Here is a 19,316-nt window from a genome sequence, read left to right as displayed (position 1 = left end):
GCTGAGCGCTGAAGAACTGATGCGTTTGAACTGTGGTGTTGGAGAAGACTCTTGAGAGTCCCTTGGACTGCAAGGAGATCCAACCAGTCCATTCTAAAGGAGATCAGCCCTGGGTGTTCTTTGGAAGGAATGATGCTAAAGCTGAAACTCCAGTACATTGGCCACCTCATGTGAAGAGTTGACTCATTGGAAAAGACTCTGATGCTGGGAGGGATTGGTGGCAGGAGGAGAATGGGACAACCAAGGATGAGATGGCTGGATGGCATCACTGACTCTATGGACTTGAGTCTGAGTGAATTCCGGGAGATGGTGATGGACAGGGAGGCCTGGTGTGCTGTGATTCATGGGGTCGCAAAGAGTTGGACACAACTGAGCGACTGAACTGAACTGAACTGAACTGAGGTGGGACAGTGAAGGTGTATTTCTGGCGTTGCCAGCTGAAAGCAAACTACATCTGGTGGTCTTCATTATCAGGGATGTAGAAAAAAGCACTTTGCAAAGCAATGGTTGCATACCAGGAACCAGGAGATGAGCTAATTTGCTCAAGCAACAAAACCACATCTGGTTCAACAGATGAAGTTAGAGTCACCCACCTGGCTAAGCTTGTGATAATCCACCGTCATTCTCTAAGGTCCATCTGCCCTCTGCCTAGGCCTCATGGGAGAGCTGGATGGGAATTTGGTGGGAATCATCACCCTCCGTGTACTTCAAGTCCTTGGCTGTGGCACTAATCTCTGCAATCCCTTGAGGCCTATCAAGGCATGTGGCATTGCTTTTGGTGTACTGTTTTCCTGGATAGAGGCAGTTTTAGTGGCTTCCATTTGGTCTTCCCAATAATTAAAGACCTTACAAGGAGATCCAACCAGTCCATCCTAAAGGAAATCAGTCCTGAATACTCATTGCAGGGACTGATGTTGAAGCTGAAACTCCAATACTTTGACCATCTGATGCAAAGAGCTGACTCTTTGGAAAAGACCCTGATGCTGTGAAAGATTGAAGGCAGGAGGGGAAGGGGATGACAGAGGATGAGATGGCTGGATGGCATCACCGACTCAATAGACATGAGTTTGAGTGGACTCCGGAAGTTGATGATGGACGGAGAGGCCTGATGTGCTGCAATTCATGGGGTCACAAAGAGTCAGACACGACTGAGCGACTGAACTGAACTACTCCATGGATCAGGGAATCAATTTGGAAATCCTGTCAGATCCTGGGTATGTCTGCTCCGATTATGCATTCTGGAATTGGGAAAGTAACCAGAGGACAAGGTTGTAGGCCCACCAGGCTCCTTGTAAGGTGAACCTGAGCAGTTCAGGGCTTGGCACTTAGCCAAGATCCAGTATTTGCTTGACCTCCATAAGTGGTTACTCTGCTGGTGACCCAGAGCAACGTTTTGGGTCTTCTAGAATGAGTGTTAGGTTAGAACCAGTGTCCAATAAACTCCCAAAGTCTGATTATTTCACTTTCTCCAGTTCACAGTCACCCTGGTAAGTGGCCATGGGTTCCTTTAGGGCAGGCTGAGAGAGAGAACAGTATTAATTTTTGGCAGGATAGAGGAATCCTTCCTCAAGAGCACTCAGATTCTCCTTCATTTGAGGGGTTCTGAGTCTGTTACCTGACATATCTGGGAATTGGTTGATTGGTGGGGGACTTTCTGCTTGGGTCATTCAAGGCAGACTTTGTTTAGTAGACCTAGAGTTATTTTTTTATTTTTATTTTTATGGACACATATTCTATTCTTTAAGATTAAATGCTGTGATAGACCTCGGAAGGGCAATAGCTGCAGAGACAATAATTCTGCCAGTGACAGGCGGCCGTTTAGCTGTTGTCCCTCTTTGAACCCGTTCACTTTTTGAAAAAAAATTTTATTGGCATATAGTTGATTTCCCGAGTCTTATGCTCACACAGATCAGGTCAGAATTTAGCAGGCTTCCCATCTGCTTCTTTTTTAGGGACACCATGATCATAGATCTCTGTGAGTTAGACCTTTCTGATCACTGCTTTGCATCGGCTGTCCATGGTGGTCACTAGCTGGGTATCAGAGGCTGTCCATGATCTGGCCTCCAACCTGCCTCTCAGTTTCCTTCTCTTCTTGCTCTGAGCTCTGGGCTCCACCCACACTGCAAAGCATGTGCCCTTCTTTCTCCCCCATTCATTTCAAGGTGCTGCCCTCTCTGTCCACCACTCTGTGATTCCACTGTGACCCTCAGACCTCTCGTACATTCCTCTGACCCTATACCTGACCCCAATGTTTGGTGCTTGCCTGTCTTCTTGCCTCTTCCCCAGTAGGCTGGGAAGTTCCCAAGGATTCATCATTGCATCTCCATACAGTCCCCAGCTTGGCACTCAGCCAGCTGTTGGCAAATGCTTCTTCAACAGAAGTCCTGATTTAAATTCTGGTGCCCAGGTGTCACCTGATCCCTCTCTGACTGACCTGTCCAGGTGAGAGGTGCAGACATTTCAGCGCATCCTCATGTGTTTAACTGAAACATAAAAGGCATATCCCCAAATTTCACTGAAGACTCTTTCTGTTCTGCATATGCAGTTGGTGGTGCTGGGGACTTGGCATACTCTGCACAATTTCTTCTTGTTGTTGTTGCTTTTGACAGCCTTTCCTGTCTGTCAACATGATTCCCTATAAATTGTTTTAATTTTTAAGGCATTTCACACTATATGAGGCTGGCAGGAGCATGGGGAGGGGAGGGGAGTGGAGGTGGGAAGGCCAAGCTCTGAGGCTTGTAAGACTGCTTGTGTTCAAATAGAATACTGGGAAGTGGCTGCCCCCTGGGCTAGGGCCTGAGATTAGCACTGGGCAGGAGCTGTAGTTAGAGGCAAGAAGTTGGCATTCCTGGGCTTTACCACTGCCCCCAGCTCCCAGTTCTGCATCCCTGGAAATTCCTGTGTCAAGCAGTGAATTATTCAACAGGACAAGGCAGGCAAACAAAGAGGAGAAAGTATTCACCTTAGCCCCAGCATGCAAGCATGCAGGTGAGCAGAGACTCCACAGTGGCAAGAAGCAGACACTTAGTGCAGAAACAAAAATATTTACAATGCAAATGATTATTAACCAGCCATATCCACCAGAAGCAAAAAAAATCAATGCACATTTTCCCTACTACTTTTGTTAGCCTACTGGTTTATTTATCTGTCTATCCTCATTGGGGTCCACTCTTGCAGCATATGTATTTGTTTGTTTGCTCTTTGAGATTCTGTGATTTGCTGTTATTTTTAAGGTTACATGTTGCATGTCATTTCACAAAAACTCATGGGACTTTATTTATGTATTTGCCCAGAAATTAAACTTTATAATATTCATTTATCTTACGAAGAAGTTGTTTCAATATTTAAAAGTTATGTCAAAGTTGGAGGAATCCATTATCATAGGCCTTTGCGGGGTTGGGGAATTTTATATTCTTATTTCAGAGTTTAGAAAAAAAACAACAGGGAATTTGTTTTTTCCTGTGATCGTTTCTGTAAGGAGATATATTAAAATATTGAGAGTGGGGTCTGTTTTCAGACTATGCCTCTTCTCTCTGTTCCCAGTGAATTGGAAGTTCTTGATGTCTCATCACAGAAAGAATTCAATGAGAGACAAAGTGATGAGTAAGATATGGATTTATTTAGAGAGAAACACACTCCGTAGAGTGTGGGCCATCTCAGAAAGTGAGAGGTCCCAAAATACGATGTGGTTAGTTTTATGCACTGGGTAATTTCACAGGCCAGTAATTGAGAGGATTATTTCAATTATTTAAGGGAAGGGGTGGAGATTTCCAGGAATTGGACCACTACCCACTTTTTGGCCTTTTGTGTTTAGCCTTGGAACTATGGTGCTTGTGGGTATTACAGTGAGCATATGATGAGGCTCAAGGTCCACTGGAAGTCAAGTCTTCCACCGTCTTGGACCTATTTGGTTCTAACCAGCTTTTGTCATGTCCTATGGCTATGTGTCATTCTTTTAAAGGTTGCGCCCTGCCACTTTCCCTTCTGTTTCATTTCCACCCTTGTCTTGCCCTTGTCCAAGTCCTCTAGGAGACTGGGAGCTTTGCTGAGTGATGCCCTTGTGGAATGAAAAAAATACATAATCTAAAACTTGAGAATTATGTGTTATTCAGCAAACATTCTGAGAACATAAACCCAGCCACTCAGATAGCTCTGTGAGATTGCTCTGAAGAGGTAAGGGAGGAGCTATGATCTATACGTGTTTTTACAACAAAGTTCAGGTAGTTGGAACATAAAAAGATTACTGTTAATTAATCATGCATTTAGCACTTCTCTAAGTGTGGGAAGATGCAAGAACCTGGGCTCACTGAAATCATTCCCTTGATGTGTACCTCAGCTCGCTGGGGCCAGCATCCTGTGTTTTCTCATCCTGAGTACATCAAGGTACATTGCTGGGGGTGGGTGTAGTGTCTGATGGCTGCAATATCCTTTGTTTACTGATATGTCAAGCAGCATTCTTAGTCCACATCCCGAAGAAGAGTCATTAAATTATCTCTTAAGGAAAGGGCAGAGGACAATACACCTCTTTGGATATCTTAAGTTTCTCTGTTGAATTCCCATCACTTAAAATAAACATCTCACTCTTCCCTTTAACATTGTACTGTCCATCATACAACTGGCTCTCCTTCCAAGGCTCTGTAGCAAACATATCCTTTGGGGCTGGTGCACTGGGATGACCCAGAGGGATGGTATGGGGAGGGAGGTGGGAGGGGGGTTTAGGACGGGGAACACGTGTACACCCGTGGCATATTCATGTTGATGTATGGCAAAACCAATACAATATTGTAATTAGCCTCCAATTAAAATAAATAAATTTAAATTTAAAAAAAGAAACCAAAAAAAAAAACCAAGAAATAGTCTTTTCTCAGACACCTTAATTTCATTTTACAACCTTTATCTCCGTTAATCTCATTCTCTTCTGTATTTATATTCTTTTATTTACATCCTTTATCTCTCTAGACTGCAAGCTATCTGACTGCAAGAACTGTGACTGGTCTTCACAAGACTAGTATAATTATTGCTAATGATAATAAACAGATGGCTTATCTATGTTTAATGGTTGAGTGAGCAAATGAATGAATGGGATCTCAGATCTTAATATCCTATAAAAAATGCTATATGTTATATATTTATTTTTAGCCTAACAGTTAGCTCAGAGACAAGGAACAGGCACTGGCCTATTTATTAATTTGCAAGGAATAAGCAACATTTTCTATTATGAAAAGAGCCTTTTATCTGACCACCATTTGTTGAATGTGTAAAGAAAGCATTATATTGAGATATGGGAAATGAGTGCTTTGGCTTTGCCCAAGGCTTGTTATAGGACATTTTGGAACCTGAGTATCAGGGAAAGAGTGTGAAGTCAGACAGATGTCTCAGTCATTCAGGTTTTACACAGGAGTAAAAGACCGGCTAAGCATGAACCAGACACTGTACGCACTAAATGACATTTGCAAGGTGTTGAGGGTGTTCTGGAGAATTTGAGGTTCTTGATGTCTCATTGCATAAAGAATTTAGTGAGAGACAAATGATAGGAAGATAGGTAAGATTTAGAAAGAAACATGCTCTACAGAATGTGGGCCATCTCTGAAGGTGAGAGAGACCCAAAACATGGTAGGGTTAGTTTTTATGGACTGGGTAATCTCATAGGCTGATGAGTGGCAGGAATATTCCAATTATTTTGAGGAAGGGGTGGAGATTTCCAGGAATCAGGCCACCGCCTGCTTTTTGGCCTTTTATGATTGGCCTCAGAACTGTCTTGAAGGGCTTTCCTGCTGGCTCAGATGGTAAAGAATCTGCTTGCAATGCAGGAGACCCAGGTTCGATCCCTGGGTTGGGAAGATTCCCCTGGAGAAGGGAATGGCTACCCACTCCAGTATTCTTGCCTGGAGAATTCCAAGCAGGCTACAGTCTATGGGGTCGCAAAGAGTTGAACATGACTAAGTGATTAACACTTTCATTTCGCCTTCAGAACTGTCATGATGGGTGTGTATTGCACACAATAATGTATTGCAATGAGAGTGTGATGAGGTTCAAGGTTCACTGGGAGTCAAAGCTTCCACTGTCATGGACCTGGTTGATTCTAACCAGATTTTGTCATGTTTCATGGCTATGTCAGTCTTCTAGAGGTTGTGCCTTGCCCTCTTTCCTCCTGTTTCAGGAGGGGTGGCTATGGAGAATGCTACAGAAATATAAAATTTACTCATAATTAGAATAGATTTAGCAAAGACTTCATGAATAAAAAACAAACTGGTCAAGGGAAGCTTGGCTTAGGAAGGGAGGCAGATGTGGTAACAGGAAGTTCTAAGTGGTTGAATGAGTACAAGGCCATATACTGTGTCCTGGGTTCTGGAGTCCTGAGCCGGCCTGTGGGAGTTTGAGCTGACTTTCCAGAAATGGCAACATCTGAGAGCTGAAAGGGAAATAAGAGTTTGCTGGAAAGATTAGCATTTGCTGGAGAAAGACATCCTTGGAATAGAGAACAGTACAGGATAAGTCCGAAAGTGTGTGTGCCCACATATGTGTGTGTGTGTGTGCACTCATGGGGAGGCCAAGGTGGTAGGGAGAACGAAGATGGTTCATTTGAGGACTTAGGGGTAGTTTAGTTTTGTTGGATAGTATTTAGTCTCAAAGAATACTGCACTCCTTATTCATCTCCCGCTGGTTCTGCAAGGGCTTGCCTGGGGCTCATAAAGGTGGATCACACGTGGTACTTTCACTTCCCAGCACACAGCTGTCATGTGGCTGTCATGTGCAAAGACTTCCTCTTGGTGCCAGGAACACAAAAGTGGGCAAAACACATGAAAACCCCTATTGCAATGGGGTTTTCATACAAAAACCAGACAAGAAACAAGTTAGAAAAATCTTGTATTGAGAGTCTGAGAGTGACCAGTACTAAGAAGAAAAGCAAAGCAGGACAAAAGATAGAAGATGTGAAGGATGGGCTGGGACTGCTACTTTCAACCAGGAGACCAAGGAAGCCCCCCTTGAGTGACATTGGAGTCGAGAGCTGAAAGAGGTGATGCTGAAGGTACTTGTCCGTGATGTTGGATGTGCGAATGAAATTCTACCCCCATAAGACCAGCACTGCAGATTCTCTCACCAAACAACCAGCTTTTCTCTGTGTGACAAAGTTCATTAAAACAGAGGCCGATGTAGGGATTCACCTGGCTAGATTACCAAGCTCCCTACCATTGTCTGAAGGCTGCTGCTTCTCTTGTCCTCAGGGTGGTGGCCGTTATAGGAGGATGTATGCCTTCAAATCTCCACGATGTTCCACATGCAGTGAGGAAAGCACTTCCTGACCTACAGGACTCGATCCCCTCAGGGTCCACATGTGGTTCTCTTATCTGGCTGAGTTGCTTGGCCTAGAACAGTCCTGTCCAATCAGACAACCTGTGATGAGAGTGTGTCATGGAGGGGTGGTGGAGGTCGGGTGTAGGGAAGGTTCTATATCTGTGTTCAGTTCAATCATTCAGTCATGTCCAACTCTTTGTGACCCCATGAATCACAGCATGCCAGGCCTCCCTGTCCATCACCAACTCCTGGAGTTCACTCAGACTCATGTCCATTGAATTGGTGATGCCATTCAGCCATCTCATCCTCTGTTGTCCCCTTCTCCTCCTGCCCCCAATCCCTCCCAGCATCAGGGTCTTTTCCAATGAGTCAACTCTTCCCATGAGGTGGCCAAAGTACTGGAGTTTCAGCTTTAGCATCAGTCCTTCCAATGAACACCCAGGGCTGGTCTCCTTTAGGATGGACTGGTTGGATCTCCTTGCAGTTCAAGGGACTCTCAAGAGTCTTCTCCAATACCACAGTTCAAAACTATCAATTTTTCAGTGCTCAGCTTTCTTCACAGTCCAACTCTCACATCCATACATGACCACTGGAAAAATCATAGCCTTGACTAGATGGACAGTGTTGCAAATACAGCTGGTATGACTGAGAATCTACATGTTAAATCAAATTTAAAGTTTAAAAAATTAAAATAGAAATAGCCACATAAGACTAATGGCTACTGTATTGGACCATGTATGTCTGGAGTAACCCTTGGGAGACCTGGAGGGCGGACCTCAAGTGTGCTGGTCTGGGGTGAGATTGGGAGCTCCTAGTTTTACCCTGGTTAAGGACTTCCCTCTAGGTGAGATATTCTTCTTAGTGTGTAGCTACTGGATAACATGCACATCCCTCTAGGACAAAAACTAATTTCTGGAGAGTTTGCAGCCTACACACCTAAGGTGAAAGCTCCACACCCACACTGGAGTTGGCAATGAGTATTCATTTTCTTATTCTCTTTTTTTCTTCACATTGTGCCCACTCAGTCTCTTAATGTCTTCTTAATGACCTGTCCCTTGGCCAGAGCAAGGCCAACAGGAGCTTTGAGGCATATCTTTGACTGTCTTTGGTGATAGGATGATGGGCTGGTTAAAATAACAGTGTAGCCTGTGTTGAAAAGGAGCAAAGAAGAAAGACAGGGCCAGGAAAAACCAAGCCAGAAACAGGTCCCTAAATGCAAGCCATGGTGATGAACATACTCTGCAGTTTTACCATAAGCTTGACTGCTGGTAGTCTAAGTAGACAACTTAGACTATGAGAGTAGAGTCTGGGCAGCTGCACAGCATGAGTGCAAGAGGAGCATACTGTGGTTAGAAGCATGGCTTTTAAATAGAACCTGTGTCACTCCAGCATCAAATGAGCACACTTGGACTCAGACTATGGTTTCTAAATGCCATTCTCCTCTAGAGGAAACTGCATTCCTTGGAGAAAGAGAACCCAAGGGCTAGGATAGGGAAAATACAAGATGAGCCTGGAACATTCTTGTGCTAGATTAGGACCATTTGAGCATCAATATGAATGGTAATAGTGATAGATTATTGGATATGAAAAAATAATAATCCCTGAGTTCCTACTGGTAATATGTGATTAGATGGGGGAAAAAAAGAAAAGCAGCTACAGTAGAAGCTCAACTCACAGGTGTGAAAGGAGTGATAGAAATGACAGGGCACCTTGACCACAGCTGATGATTCAGGTAAGAAGCAAGAATGGATGCTAAAGGGATGGGTGAAAGTTTGGTGGGACCCAGCCACTTACATACTTTGAAAGCATCTCCCCACAAGTTACTTATCAATTACAATGGGAAAAAAAGCTGAGTGGAGAAAGCCGGCAGGTATTGCCTTAACCAAATCATCAAAGTAACAGCACAAAAAAAGGGGCAATTGAGCATCATGTGCTTCCTGAAATCATGCGTTGAGAAAATATCATGTCCAAGGATTCCTAACTAAAACGCATGCTCTGAATTTTATTATGAGAAAACATTAGAAAGACCCAAATAAGGGAAATTCTGAGCCAAAAAATTCCACGCTACACTATTTAAAAATGTCAGTATAATAAAAGACAAGGAAAGGCCAAGAAATCATTTCATATTAAAAGAAATTAAAGAGATATGAAAATTCTGCACCAAAAAAAAAAAAGTAGCCAAGAAGAATATTGTTGGGAACTTTGTGAAATTTTAATAAGATCTGTAGAATAGAGGATACCATTTTGTATTGATGTTAAACTTCCTGATTTAGATAATCATGTTTTGGGTGTGTAAGTGAATGTTATTATTCTTAGGATTTTCATGTGTGCTGAAAAGGGATAAATGGACATGTCAGCAATATACTCCCAAATATTCAATAGTTGAGAGAGAGAGAGAGAATGATAAAGCAAAAACAAACTGAGGTGTTAGTAGTTGGTATATACAGGTTCTTTTAAATATTCTTTCATTTTTTTTCTGTGGATTTGAAATTACTAAAAAATTCCAGCCTTTGGTGTCAGATTGCCTGGTCTGAATCCAAGCACTGCTTGCTACTGACTAGCTGTGTGTCTGTGGGCAAGTTACTTCACCTCTCTGGACCTTGCCTTCTCCATCTCTAACATGAGAATAATAATACTGCCTTCTTCAGGGTTGTGATGAGATTGAAGAGTTAGTATATGTAAAGTGCTTGAATGGCTGGCGCCTGGCAAACTGTGGACTAATGGTGGTTGCTGTTCTTTGTTTCTAAGAGAGAAAATCATGGCAACTAGGAAGGTGAGACAGGGATTTCTCCTGAGACTCTCAGAATGGGGAATGCTCTGGGGGGAGGGGCACTTAATGTCCCTCTACCCAGGCTCTGTCATCATCCTGTGCCACTCACTCCTTGGCAGCACAGACAAGGGACCTGACTGCCTTTGAGTCTGCCACTGTCTAGCAGGTGACTTTTGACTTGTTAACTGACTCCTCTGAGCTTCAATGTCACCACAGACAGAGGGGTTACAATCCCCATCTCTAGGTTTTCACTGTAGCAAATAATTATCAGGCAATATTTAGGGAAAGGGCTTCCCAGGTGGCTCTAGTGGTAAAGAACCCGCCTGCTAATGCAGGAGATGTAAGAGACACGGACTCCATCTCTGGGTTGGGAAGATGCCCTGGAGGAGGGCATGGCAACCCACTCCAGTATTCTTGCCTGGAGAATCCCATGGACAGACGAGCCAGGCGGGCTACAGTCAATAGGGTTGCAAAGAATCAGACATGACTGAAGTGACTTAGCATGCATGCACGCATTTATGGAAAATGCTGAACGTGCCAGGCATTTGGGGTGGATTATCATCTAATCCTCAAAACAAATCTTTGAGGTAGGTACTATCATTATCTCAATTTTAGACTAAGACCATTAAGGTTTAGAGAAGTTAATTAAACTGCCTGAGGCTGCCCTTCCTCACACTACCCTCATTGTTCCTGGCTTCTCTGGCATCCTTGTCCCTGCTGTTGTTTCTCAGAGTTGACTCAGGCTGAGGCAGGGCCATGGCCAGAGCCAGGGGAGGAGAATTCCAGAATCTCCAAGGAGTTTGCTCCTTTACTTGAAGACTTTGAGGATATTCCTTAAGGGTGAGGAGATTTACACCCAGGCTCTAGCAATTGAGCCAGCCAAGTGATGTTCAGGGGATCAGCCTGCATTTCTGCTTCCCAAGAGCTGTTCTGTGTACCAGATATTTATAAACAATGCCAGCTATGGTGATCCCCTATCCTGCTGGGGGCCGGCTGCTCCTCCAAGTCTTCATTCAGGAGACTGGGGTTCAGACACCGGATGTGGTCTGCCTAAGGCCATTCGTTAGTACAGGGACCCCAGAGACTGGCTGGGTTTGGAAGGTGTGTGGGGAGAATGGTACTTGCCAGTTTTCCTCAATATCTGGAGACCACAGGAGACCCAAGAGATGGGAGGCATTCAGCTTGCAGTAAGAAAGATGCTTCCCACAGTTGGAACTTTCCTTAAGCAGTGACTTCCCCCTCCAGCAAGATTGCTGGCCAGAGTCTGGCTGGTCAGTGTGAGGGGTGCACAATGAGCGACACTAACTGAAGGCTGGACTTTCAGAGCCCCTGGATCTGAAAGGTAGAAGGCCAGACACTCAGTTCTTTGTATTTTAGTGAGAATTTGCTTCTCAGACTGGCAGTCCTGCCAGTTTTTCCTCTGAAATATCTCTGGAGTCTGTCCACTCCTCTTCACTTCCACAATCACATGCTCCAAGTGCCAGACTCCTGCGGCCAGGGCTTTCTAATTGATCTCCCAGCTTTCTATTTGGCCCTTTAGCCATCTTTCTCCAGTCTGCAGACAGGATGATTGTTTCAAAATGTGAAACTGTCAGTGCCCCCCCCCAACTCCCCCCGCCCCATCTTTGCATGCCTGTTTATCACTCTTAGAAGCCTCGCATTGCCCTCCTCTCATGTTCCTCCCCCCGCCCCATCTTTGCAAGGCCTTTTATCGCTCTTAGAAGCCTCGCATTGCCCCCCTCTCGTGTTCCTCCCCCCCCCTGCCCCTCCCCATCTTTGCAAGGCTTTTTATTGCTCTTGGAAGCCTCACATTGCCCCCCTCTCGTGTTCCTCACTCCTCCGTGCTGGCCTGTGGAGCAGATGTTTCTGGTGCAGTCTCACCCCAGGGCCTTTGCATGTGCTAGTCCTGCTCCTGATAACTCTCCACCACCTGCTTCCCTTCCACTTCCCCCAGGGAATGCCTTCCCAACCTTCAACTCTTAGCTCGGGCATTGCTTTCCATGGACGTTTTTTGAAGCACTCCTCCTCATTCCATCCTTAATAGCATTTATGTCTTATTATAATCACATACTATTTACATGCTTGTTTTTTCCTCCAGCAACTGGTCTCTGTCATCTGTGAGCTCCATGAGACCAGGCACCAGTCTGCTTTGCTCACCGCCTATCTCCAACACCTGGCAAAAGGATAGCTGCAACAGGCGTACCTGCTGCATTCATTAACTGGCAAAGCCTCGAGGCAATGAGGCCCAGGAGAGAGGATTTTGAGAGATGATCGGCTAACCTGCCCCTGCTGACAGGTAGGCTTCCAGGGGGCATTGGAGTTGGCTTCTGGCTGCCAGTGATGGCAGAAGGGCCCTGGCATGGGAAAGTCCTTCACCTGAGTACTGTTCCCTTGGGAGCAACTCACCTGTGACCTGTTGAGGGTGCAGTTACAAGTGAGGGGAGTGGGCTCAGACCTAGGACCCATGCAGGCACACTCCAGATTCTGCTCAGCTCAGGTCATTAAGGGTTCCCCTGACCCTTAACCACCTGAACAACCATTTATTCTTATCCTAGTAGTCTTCAGTACTTGTGTTATCATGCATTCATTCATTTCTTTGGGTATTTATGGTTTCATTCCTTCTTGAATATCAATTATATGGTCAAGAGGGATGAATTATATTCATCAAGACAACTGCTTTACAAGTAATAGAAAGAACCAGACCTTTTGGTTCTTCCCCTACCCCTATTCCATGTCCTCTGCCTGCCTTTTTTTTCTGTAGAAAAACTTTAGTCAAAGAACACATTTAATCAGAGAAATGAGAAAATGCAGAAGCAAAGGAAAACAAGTAAATAGGACAAAATAATAATAATTTAGTCATTAAGCAAATTCAAGGACCTTTAGTTCCTCCTTAAGGGCTGCGGAATATATTCTAAGCTATGTCCTTTGAGCTGTTTTATAGATACTGAAACACCCACCACGTGGAAGAAATTAACTATGTGATGACCAGACTGTAGCCATGACTTAACCTGCCACAGTTCTAAGAAATGGCCTCAAAGAAATGGGAACAAGACTGTAGCCATGACATAAGCTGCCACAATTCCGAGAACTGGCCCCAAAGAAATGGGAAAGAAATCTGGAACTGAAGATGAACTGTACTTAGAACAATCAAGATGATACTGATAGACACATGACCAGTTTCAAGATGACTGTCAGCTGACTATGCAGTTTCTGTATATAGCCTCCTTTCTCTGTCTATAAAAGCTCTTGCCCCCTGATTGTTGGGAGGAGGGAGAGTCAGCCTTGGGATGGGAGTCTGTCCTCCCCTCCCCACCCACTCCTCAATAGCCAGCCTACAAAATAAAGAAAACTTTCCTTTCTACCAACCTTGCCTCTTTATTGGCTTTAGAGTAGCAAGCAGCCAGATTCCACTTTAGGTAACAGTAATGCTAATTTGGATGAGTATTCTTATCTCCTTGTAAGAATAAAATGATAAGATGGTTTGATTTCAGCCATAATGATAAACTAGAAATCTTGCTACACTCTCTCCCTTTTGCTTGAGAATTGACAACCCCTACATCTAATTGATGGAAATGTGATCTTGTCAGTTACCTGTGCTAAGACCTGGGCTTCTGCTAACTCAGCTCTTCTAATTCAGCTAAATATTTAATGTGTGCCCAGTTCTTTTTCTTTCTTCCACCTCCAGTTGGTTTATCCTGCATCACAATCTAATTCCAACTTTCCTTTGTTAAATGGGCTTTCTTACAGAGCAGAATGCTTTGGAAGATTAAGTAATACACAGCAGTACTTCTCACCACTGTCAGACCCAATCCCCTCCTCATAGAAAATATTTTGTAACCCTTCCTTTGGGGCTCCCAGGTGGCACTATTGGTAAAGAACCCTCCAGCCAATGCAAAAGACGTAAAAGACCTGGGAGACATAAAAGACATGGGTTTGATCTCTGGACTGGGGAGATCCCCTGGAGGAGGGCATGGCAACACATTTCAGAATTCTTGCCTGGAGAATCCCATGGGGAGAGGAGCCTGTCAGGCTCAAGCTCATCAGAGTAGCAAAGAGTTGGACGTGACTTAGGTGCCTTAACATGCACGAACAAAACCCTTCCTTTACTGCACTGAAATGGAATTCAAAGATAGGATAGGGGATTCTCTTTGCTGGAAAGGGACTAAATCCTTTGTTGTGGGGTTGTATGTTTCTACCAATTCTCTTCTGGTTCTAGCAATCTCATCTCATCTCAATCTCCATCTTCTCTGTAAAGATTCTTCTATACACAGAAGAATCAATGCTAAATGGAAAATCAAACATTTAATTATTAGTTGGACAGCCCCTTACCCCACTATTTGCCTCTGTTTCCCCAAATGCACAATGCTTTAGTTGGCAGGGCTGGAGCACAAGGACTGGGAAAGTCCCAGCTATGACAAGAGAAAGTATGTGCCCTTTAAAAAGGCTATTTGCCCTAAACCTGTCACATAGGAATCTCAAGCCCACCTGGGTTTGGAAGACAAGGTTGAATAATCCCCTGAATGAATGAAGGTCCCTTCACAGCCTGAGGAACTCTATTGGGATCTGAGTGGGTGTGCACCCCAGAATGTATACTGGCAGCAGCAAAGTCCTGAGTTGGTGAGCATTTGAGGAGGCTTGGGGAAGTCTTAGGTCTCAGGATGTGCCTCTATGTTCTGCTTCAGGGATAGGTTATAATGGCCAGGCTTTGACTTTTACATGTGAGGGATCAGCTCTGGTTTCTGGGATACTGATACTGAAAACTTGGCCTCTGTGCACGAGTGGGGAATCAAATGTAAGAGACAGAGTTTTGGGTGAAGTAGAAAAGAGTAGCTTAATTTCTTTGCCAGGCAAAGGGGGACAGGGTAGACTCCTGCCCTTGAAAACTGTGTCTCCCAGTCTGGGAGGATTTGACGAGGAGTTTTATAGCAATAGTTCAAGGTTGGCATTGCTGATAAGATCAGGCTGTGTGCAGGGCCTACACTCCTTTAATCTGGCTTCAAGTAATCTCTTGATCAGCTTCTCTGGTTCCTTTAATATGGCCTCAAGTGGTCTTCTCTAGAATGAGGAATGATAACTCCATTTGTTGGGGGCTTCGGTTCTATAAAAGCTCAAAGATACTGTTATGTGTATCCCTTGAGGGGGGAACCGGAACCCTGCCCCAAGACTGCACTATTTTTTTAAATATAATTTTATTTATTATTTATTTTTGACTGTGCCGGGTCTCTATTGCTGCATAGGCTTTCTCTATTTGTGGAAAGCAGGGGCTACTCTCCAGTTGTGGTGTGTGGGATTCTCATTGTGGTGGCTTTTCTTGTTGTGGAGCGCAGGCCCTACCACACACTGGCTTCAGTAGTTAAGGTTCATGGACACCATAGTTGTGGCTTCTGGGCTCAAGAGTGCACGCTCAATAGTTTTGGCCCCTGGAATGTGGGGCCACATTGCTCCAGGACGTGTGGGATCATCTCAGATCAGGGATGGAACCTGTGTCTCCTGCACTGGCAGACATATTCCTTACCACTGAGCCCCCAGGGAAGCCGTAAGGTTGTATTATTGTTTCTTGGCTGCTCCTCCCTTATCTCTACATCTCCTCCCCTCCCTGATTAGCAGCTGTTTGAACCTGCCCTTTCAGACTCAAGGAAGTTCATGGAGGCTGGAGTCTGTTCCTTAACAAATAAGAAACAGAGAACACGGAAAAGTTTCTGTGCTCAGGAGCCCCTCAGGGTCCTGCGTGGTTTCAATATGAAAAAAGAGATCTCAAGGTGAAAGAGACTGCCACATAAGTTTGGGCCACCTCATTATCTGGGCATGTAGAGCCTATTTATTTCATGGAAAGCCATGTAGTTGAACCCAGCTTGGAAAAGCAACATTAACTGCATAAATTCCATATACTTACCTTTTAAAATGTGAGTTTATTATTTGCAGTCAATTCTCATTGCTATCTTCATAAAATTCTGAATTAAAGAACACATTCAGGTATTGCTACAGACTAACAATCTGGGTTGCTTGGACCCTAACCTGGCTCCTTGAATTAAACTCCAGGACCCCAGTAAGTGTTTTCACAAAACTTGAATTGGTCTGGATGCCTGTGCCTTAAATGTTATCTTTCTTGTCATCATGAGTCACCATTTTACTCATACAGGAAGTCCTAAATAAAATTCTCATAGACTTTAAGGACTCTCTTTAAGGGAAGATATCCCCAGATCTCCAGTTGGGAAGGGCAACCCTGCCTGATTTAGGCACAGGGGCAAGCTTCTTTGATCTAGTTAGTTCAAGTGCAGTAAGGCAGGAGAATCATAAAAATGGCATCGTTATTGGAAAGGAAAAAGTAAAACTACCTTATTTGAGGGAACATATCTATCCAAAAAATCCTAAAGAATCTTAAAATGAACACTAGAATAAGTGAGTTTAGCAAGTTTGCAGTCTATAAAATCAATGTACCAAATCAATTGCATTTCTATATATTAACAATAAACAAGCAGAAATTAGAATAAAATATCTTTGAACAACAAAAAATTAAATACTTTGGGATAAATTTAACCAAAAGAATGCAAGACACATACCTTGAAAACAAAATAAGAAACATTGCTAAGGGAAATTAAAGATCTAAATAAATGTAGACATAATTGTTGAGCATCAGTCAGAAGATTGAATGTTAGTTCTCTTCAAATAGATCTATAAATTCATGACATACATATCAAAACTCTTTCATTCATTAGGTTTATTTTGTAGAGATACACCACTATTTGGAGTTCATAGGGGTTAACTTTCTAAAATAGTGAGTGTCAGAGCTATGGTTTATAACAGCAGATAAGAGGAATCAGAGGATTTTAGAACCAGAAAGGACTTTTTTAAAGGTACTAATTTAACTTCACAGAGTAGCAATGAAAAAACCGAGATCAGGAGAGAGGAAGCAGCTTCCCAGGAACTCACTGTGAGTTAAATTGCTGACCTATCAGAGCAGAAACTGAACCGGTTGCTGAGTAACTAGCCTTTCCGTTCTTGTCTTTTCAAAAAAGATTTATTCCTAAAAACGGCTGCTTCTCATTACTTTATTTTTGCTGGGTGAGGAATTGAGACCATACAAGAAAATGATATTCTCCTTTCCCTCTCCAAACTCAAAGCGTGAATGAATATGGTAGATGAGTTGTCACTCACCTGAGATGGGCAGCATTAAACTACAATATGGAGCTGTACTAAAATACTTGATTTTGAAAGAGGAAATCACGTCTTGAGTCTGGGAAAAACACCTAGGCATAGAGAAAATGTAAAATCAGTCAACTTGAGAAAAACTATGGCAGCATCTAATTAACTGGCACTAACATGTGGAGTGGTAAATCACACATCTTTTTAAGTTTCTGGAGGACCTTCCAGCAGGAGATCCATTTGGCCTTTCACAGTGAGAGAGAGGGCTTCCCTTGCAACTCAGCTGGTAAACAATCTGCCTGCAATATGGGAGACCTGGGCTCGATCCCTGGGTTGGGAATATCCCCTGGAGAATGGAAAGTCTACCCACTCCAGTATGCTGGCCTGGAGAATTCCATGGACTGTGTAGTCCACGAGGTTGGAAAGAGTCAGACACGACTGAGCAACTTTCATTTTCAGTGAGAGAGATGGTCAGGCCACCTGAGAGTTTCTCACCAGCCCCCAAGGATGTGGGTCATGAAAGCTTGGAAGAGGGAGCTTTTTTGAAAATTAAACTTTTAATTTTAAGATAATTGTAGATTTACATGTAGCTTTAGAAATAATATAGAGATATCCATGGACGTTTTACCCAGTTTGCTGTAAGGTAGCCCCCTTGGAAAACTACAGTACAGTATTCTAAGCAAGGCATTGGCACTGATACAATCTAAAGGTCTTAATTAGATTTCCCCAGTTCTACTTGTACCTATGTGAGTACATGAGTGTATATGAGTGTGAGTGTGTGTACACGCACATTTAGATAACAATGTTATCTCATGTGTGGGTTCATATAGCCATCACCACAGTTTAGGTATAGAACAAATTCCATCAGCCTCAGGAACTCCTGGGTTACCCTTTTAAAAAATAGTTTATCGAGGTGGAATTCATATAAAATAAAATGAATCGATTGGGAGTTTGGGGTCAATAGATGCAAAGCAGTATACATAGAATGGATAAACAGCTAGGTCCTACTACATGGCACAGGGAACTATATTCAATATCCTGGGATAAACCATAATGGAGAAAATATGAAAAAGAGTGTATGCATATGTATGACTGAATCACTTTGCTATATAGCAGAAATTAACACAACATTGTATATCAACTATACTTTAATTAAAAATGAGAAAAAGTAAATTAACCATTTTAAAGTGAATAATTCAGTAGCATTTAATGCATTTACAATGTTTTGTAACTACCACTTCTATAAAAACAATTTCATCACTCTGAAGTAAAATTTCTTGCCCATTAATCAGTTTGTCCTTATACATTTTTCTTAGACTTTGACAAGAATCAATATGTCTTCTATCACTATGGATTTATTTATTCTAGATATTTATATAAATGGAATCACACAATATGTGAAATTTTGTGTCTCCTTTCCCTTACCATATGTTTTCAACATTCATTAACACTGTAGCATTTATCAATATTTCATTCACTTTTATGACAGTAATATTCCATTGTATCTATAGACCATGATTCATTTACCCAATCATCTCGTGATGGACATTTGTGCAGTTTCCATTTTTCGGTTATGTGGATACTGATGCTATGAACATGCATAAATATGTAACAGTATCTGTTTACAATTCTCTTGGGACTGGGGGTGGTGGTATATACTTGGGAATGAAACTGTGGATGATATATTAATTTAATGTTTAAAAATTTTAGGAAAAGTCAAATCATTTTTCACAGTGCCTGAACCATTTTACATTCCCACCAGCAATACATGAAGGGCCTAATTTTTCCACATCTTTAGCAATACTTTGCTGACAAGTGCTCAGTCGTTTCCAACTCTTTGAAACCCCATGGACTGTAGCCCACCAGGCTCTTGCCGTGGGATTTTCCAGGCAAGAATACTGAAGTGGGTTGCCATTTCCTTCTCCATGGGATTTTCCCAACCCAGGGATAGGTCCGTGGTCTCTCGTGTCTGCTGCACTGGTAGGTGGATTCTTTATCACTAACACCACGTGGCAACCCTTTGGGAGACTGTTTTTCATCTTATTTACCTGTTACAGGTGAATTAGTCTGCTGGGTCTTCAACATGTGAATTTTGAGAGGGAACACA

General features: G+C 43.1%; 1 long non-coding RNA gene across 1 annotated transcript in view; it reads left to right on the top strand.

Annotated features, from left to right (window-relative positions):
* The window catches only part of LOC121818727 (uncharacterized), a 74,242-nt gene extending 60,811 nt beyond the window's left edge, over positions 1 to 13,431 (top strand). The window contains exons 2-3 of the long non-coding RNA XR_006058797.2: positions 12,165 to 12,362; positions 13,008 to 13,431. This is a non-coding gene — a long non-coding RNA (uncharacterized LOC121818727). The remainder of the gene's footprint in view (positions 1 to 12,164; positions 12,363 to 13,007) is intronic.
* The last annotated feature ends 5,885 nt before the right edge of the window (positions 13,432 to 19,316 follow it).

Source organism: Ovis aries, chromosome 2 (genome assembly GCF_016772045.2).
Source record: "Ovis aries strain OAR_USU_Benz2616 breed Rambouillet chromosome 2, ARS-UI_Ramb_v3.0, whole genome shotgun sequence".
Classification (NCBI taxonomy): domain Eukaryota; kingdom Metazoa; phylum Chordata; class Mammalia; order Artiodactyla; family Bovidae; genus Ovis; species Ovis aries.
The sequence above is the reverse complement of the archived record's forward strand: the minus strand, read 5'-3'. Positions and strand labels throughout refer to the sequence as shown.